This window comes from Echinops telfairi, unplaced genomic scaffold (assembly GCF_000313985.2).
Source record: "Echinops telfairi isolate 266 unplaced genomic scaffold, ASM31398v2 ScPeMD7_7;HRSCAF=31, whole genome shotgun sequence".
Classification (NCBI taxonomy): Eukaryota; Metazoa; Chordata; class Mammalia; order Afrosoricida; family Tenrecidae; genus Echinops; species Echinops telfairi.
The window spans coordinates 8,618,465-8,624,424 of NW_022103904.1; the positions used below are offsets into that span (position 1 = coordinate 8,618,465).

At 44.7% G+C, this 5,960-nt stretch overlaps 1 non-coding gene across 1 annotated transcript; it reads right to left on the reverse strand.

Annotated features, from left to right (window-relative positions):
- Nucleotides 1-4,725: 4,725 nt before the first annotated feature.
- LOC115868164 lies at nt 4,726-4,832 on the reverse strand. The gene has a single exon (XR_004045451.1). It is a non-coding gene; the product is annotated as a U6 spliceosomal RNA (small nuclear RNA).
- Between the last annotated feature and the right edge of the window lie 1,128 nt (nt 4,833-5,960).

Sequence of the window (5,960 nt, forward strand, 5' to 3'; positions counted from 1 at the left end):
GGAAAAATTAAAAGTGTGTGTAGTTTTCTAATTTCAAAAGAGGTGAAATGTCACTTGATGACAAACCTCATTCTGAACATCCGTCAACTTCCCGAATGGATGAAAATGTCGACTCAGTGCATTTGGAGTTCATCCCACCAGGTCAGACTGTTAATCAAGCTTCCTATTTAGAGGTTCTGAAAAGATAGTGTAGCAGTGTGCAACCAAAAAGGCCTGATTTGTGGCACATGGGGGACTGGTTTTGCCACCTGTACCTGTTCACACAGCCATCTCAGTGCACCCGTTTTGGGCCAAAAAACAGCATGCCTTTCTTGCCCCATAAACCTTACTTACTCACCTGACCTCATTCCTTGTGACTGTTTTTTGTTTCCTCGAATGAAGGGCAGTGATTTTACCACATAGAAGAGGTGAAGAAAAAAGGAGGGAGGTGCTGTCAGCCATCCAAACAGATGAGTTTGAAAAATGTTTCCAAGAATGGAGCCATTGCAGATTTGACAAATGCATTAAGTGTAATGCAGAGTGCTTTGAAGGTGATAAGTGTGTTTTGTACAAAAATTTAAATACTTAACTTTGGGGAAAAAAACACCTCCAGTGTTTTGGGGGTACCTTCTCATACAGCCAAAGTATGGGAGATGAAGTGACACCTTTCTACCTTCCAAGGAGCAATCCAGCTGCACTTTCTTCCAAAATAATTTCTTTATTCTTCTGGCAGTCCATAATACAGTCAACATTCTCCACCAACACCATCAATTCTTCCTCCTGTTTTGAATGACCCAACCTGCTATTTGCTACCAAAATGCCAGTTGCTTGTAAGCATAGAACTCTCACCTTTTCTTCTGTTGCCCACCTTGGAGCTGCCATACCAGGGTTGATACCACTGCCTCCTGTAGCCCTCAGCCTTTAGCTAAGATGAGCTTAGATGCCCAGCACAGGGTCTGGCATCCTGGGGGCATTGAAGTCTCAGTGTTTATCTCACATCTGTGCTAGGAAAATGGATTCTGTAGTCTAAAATTATACTCGATCACAAACATCTCAACACTTTGTTATATTTGAATCCCCCACCCCCACCCCCAAAACTGGAACCCAAGTCATCCCCGCTTGCCCTTCCACTGGGATGAGAGAACTGAGCTATGGGCAGCTGCTTACTGTTAATGGATCCCACCAACATTTGTCTGTCTTGCCCGCCTCTTCATCTCCACACTCTGGCACCTAATCCAAAGGAAAAAGAGAGAGAAAGGTATACGAGCAAATGGAAGGGAAGAGGAGAAATGTATCTATCCTCAGAGGACATAAATAGGGGAAAGGGAGAGAGAGAGGTGGTTGTCCTTCCCGTCCAGCAACCGGTTAACCTGACCTACTGCACGTTGACCAGCTCTTGTATCCCTGGGGGCACGTGCTCCAGGATCAAAACTCCAGGGCACCAGATGTGAGAGGTATTTCACTTCCTTGTCAGGCAAGGAAGTACCTACACATGAAGGTATCCAGCAAAATTCCACTTGGATTTAACTAGGCCAGGCTCAAACTCTCCTCAAATGTCTGGGTCCTAATTTCCTCAAGGGCCTTTTCCTGATTCATCTCCAAGACCTGACCTCCCATTCCTGGAATGCAATGACTCGATAGCCTGGGAGCAGCCCTGGGCTCCACCTGGTCCTGGTCTCAGTGTGGGTCCCCTGGGGCCCACTCCAATATCCCAGTCCTCAAGGGTCTGTCCCCACTGCACCCAGGGCATGTAGAAAAGGTAGTAGGAGACAGACGGGAATCCCTGGACACACACATCTCTCTGGAGGGCCTCAGAAAGGAAGCACTCGGGGTTTGTAGAGAGGAGAGGAGCCTGACCTGCTCAGGGTGACCAGCCAACTGCCAGAGAAGAACGCTGTAAGTGCATTGCACACTGTGCCTCTCGGAGGCCCTCACTCAGCACCAGCATAACTCGCGCTTGCATTTTCCTGGAACAGTGGGATTATAAATGTAACACACATGTCGGCTGTGTCCCTCTTCACCTTGGAGATGTAGCTGTAATTGCCTTGGACCTCAGCCAATCCCACAACCTGGGAAGACCTAAAACTCTCCCTTGGGGGGTTTACAAAGTTCAGGGCCACTGAGGAGACTGCATTAAGTCACCCCAGGACCATCTTTGTCGGCTTACAGGAACCCTACTCACAGGGAGCTTGTGTTGAGCTGGGTCAATTATACTGATGATTTGGTGGCCCTAGAGGTCACACACACCACAGTGCAAGGACCTTTGTTGCACTCTGGACCGCCTACCTCTTTCTCAGAAATAAAACACAACTCTCTGTGTCTCAAACAAAGAAGTTTAGTGACAATTGGTTGCCTCTTCAGGGCCCACCTTCCTTCTGAGTAAGCAAAGCTCAAAGGCCTTGCTCTGACTCTTAGCCACTCTAGGCACTGTTTTTTATTTTTAATCCTGATCCATCAACAGGTGGGACTTGTAGGATGATGGCGCACAGACAAAGCACTGTACAGAGATAAGAGTTTCCTTGTTACACTTAGATTTGCTTTACTTTACTTTCATTTCTTCATCCAACAAATGTGCATTGAGCAGGTACTATGTAACAGTCGGCAGACATCACTGGGTACATGGCGGTGAGCATTCCATCACATTTTTTTGCTTTCACTGAGCTAAGAAGCTAGAAGGGAAGCTAAGCATTACAACTAACAGACTTGATTGTTTCCATTCCCAAGGAGCCATGGAGATGAAAGTGGTGGCAGTGTCAGGCACTACGGAGTGGTGTGCCACTAACAACAACCCTTTGCGCCGCAGAACAGAACACGGCACAGCCTCAGACCATCCTCGTAACCACTGCTGTGCTTGGGCCCATTGCTCCAATCAGTGCCTTAATCCATTGCCTTGAGTCCTTCTCTTTTCCACTGACCTTCTCCAGCAACTCGTCCCTCCTGCTAAGAAAGTCTGTGAGACAAAGCCTCACCATCTTCCACATAGTTGAATGCCATTGCATAGTCCACAAAATACAGGTAAACATCAATCTGCTATTCGCTGCTTTTAATCAGCTGTACTTCTTCAATGGCAGATTTATGTGTTTTCCTAGGAATCCACATTGTGGTCACTAGGTGTCATTGAATCGGTTTTGACCCATAGCAACCCTGTGCACAACAGAAGAGAACACTGCCCACCCAGACCTGTGCCCTCCTCACAGTTGTTCCTGTGCTTGCATGGACTGTGCGTTCCCTGGGATCCCGATCGACTCGATGCCACCATGTAAATACATCCATTCTTCTTCAGTCTCCCTCACTCGGGGTCCAGCTCTCACAGGCACATAAGGCAATTGAAGATTCCATGACTTGGGTGAGGTACACCTTAGTGCTCCAGGTGAGGTCTTTGCTCAGTATGACTCGAAACGGGTCTTGCGCACCAGATTCTCCCAGTGAAATATCTTCTTTGATTTCCTCACTGCTGCTTCCGGGGGTGTTGATTATGTACCCACCCACAGTGAATCCTTGACAACGTCAAAGCTTTCTCTGTTTCTCATGATGCTGCTTATTGGTGTACTTAGGAGGATTTTTGCTTTCTTTATGTTTAGGTCTAATCCACACTGGGGACGATAGTCTTTGATCTTCCGCAGTAAACGGGTCAGGTTGTCTCCACTTTCAGCAAGCAAGTTGTGTCACTTGCATTTTCAGAGGTTCTTAATGAGTCTTCCTTCAGTCCTGTTGTTGAGTGCTTCTTCATAAAGTCTATCTTCTTGTATTATTTACTCAGCATACATATTTAATAAGTACGATGCGATGATATAATCCTGATGTACACCTTTCCTGGTTTTAGTGTATGCAGTTTCAGAGTCTCTTTCCTGATTTTAAACCACATGTGATCTCCATCTTCTGTCTGTGTGAGCACAATGAAGTGTCCAGAAATTTCCACTCTTCACAATGTTATCCATAGTTTGTGTATTAGTCTTGGTACATTAGAGAAACAAATCCACAGAAACATATGTATAAGACAGAGTTTTATATAAAGGTTAAGTGCACATCAAGAAAACATCCCAACCCAGTGCTGCCCAAGCCCACAAGTCCAACATTAACCCATATGTCCAACACCAATCCACAAAGTCCTCCTCCATCTCACAAAACAGACACAATGATGCCAACTGCAGGAGAAAAGCCAAGTCAGTGAACCTGTAAGCATCTCAGTGCTGGCAGGGGTCTCCACACAGCTCCTCCAGCACCCAGGGCTGCATCGGGGTAGGTCCATGTGGCTTCTCCTCAGGGATGTCTTGCAGGAAGTCAGCCTTGCCAGCTGAAGCAGGGAACTGCTAAGGCAGCTGCACTCTGGTGCAACCATCACAAAGCAAGAGACCCGAGAATGTGAAAGGCAAGGCTCACAGAGCCATTTATCCCTCTGCCCTTCAATTAATCCCACATGTGTTTATCAGCCAGGTTAGCACAATAAACTAACTACCTCAGTTTGTTATGATCCCTGTAGTTGAATGCCAATGCATAGTCAATAAAACACAGGTAAGCATCAATCTGCTCTTCTCTGCTTTTAATCAGCTCCATCATTCCAGGTCCTTTTTTTGAATCTGACTAGAATTTCTGGAAAATCTCTAAGGATCTCACAACCATTTTAAAAATTAACTTCAGCAAAGTTTTACTGGTATTGTTTGATAATTTCCACATTCTGTTCCATCACCTTTCTTTTTCTTTTTTTCTCCTTTTTTTAAAACAGTATTTTAACCTCCTCATTTATTAAAAACTATGGCATGCTTCACGAATTTGCATATCACCCTTGCTCCGGGGCCATGCCAATCTTCTCGGCATCGTTTCCAATTTAGTGTGTGCGCTGCTGACGGGAGCCCTCAATCCCTTCCTTTGGAAAGGGCAGCAGAATGGATCTCAGCCAGCCGGTGGGCCAGGGAGCTGTCTTCCAAATTCCTTGGCATAGAGGAGTGAGTTCTTCCAGTGCCATGCTGGCTTGTGGGAACATGCCTATTGGTGTTCTCTCCATTTCTGGATCCTTGTGTATTAGCTAATGTCTTTAGTGCACCTTGGACTTCTCCCTTCAGTACCATCAGTTCTTGATCATATGCTATCTGATGAAATGAATGAATGTCGACCAATTGTTTTAGTACAGTGACTATGTATTATTTTCAGTTTCTTTTGATGCCTCCTGCATCAGTCAATATTTTCCCCATAGAATCTTCCATTATTGAAATTCAAACCTTTAATTTTTTTCTTCAGTCCTTTCAGCTTGAGAAATGTTCACTGTGTCCTTAGGGCTCTCGGACTTCCAGTATTTGCACATTTAATTATAATGTTTTACTTGGTCTTTGTGAAATGCCCTTTGAGTTTTCTGTTCAGCTCTTTTACTTCATAATTTCTTTCATTCTCTTTAGTTTTCTATATTGTAGAGCAATGGGGGAGGGTCACTCCCATAAATGTTACAGTCTTGGAAACTCACAGGGGTAGTTCTACCCTGTCCTATTGGGTTGCTATGAGTCGGCATCAACTCTACGGCAGTGAGTGAGTGAGTGAGTGAGTGAGTTTCAAAGTCTCTTCTAAAATGCATCTGATCTTTTAAAAATCATTCCTGTCTTGAATGACCTTTTGCATGTGTGATGTGGTTGACATCACCCTATAATTTGGTTGCTCTTAGGTTATTAGTGTTCAATGTATCATATCTGTGTTTGAAATGGTATTCAGGTGGGATGTACTCAAGGTCAAATGTTGGTGCTTATGTACTTGATTTAATTTTATTCAGCTTCAACGTGAATATGAGCAATTGATCTTTTCCCGTCAGCCCATGGCCTATTCTGCCTGATGATACTGACCTTCTTCTCCATCTTTTCCCACAGATGTAGTAGATTCAGTCCCTGTGCATTCCAGCTGATGAGCTCTACCAACATAGTTGTCATTTATGTTGTTGAAAAACAGTATTTGTAATCAAGAAGTTGTTGGTCTTGCAAAATTCTATCATGCAATCTCTA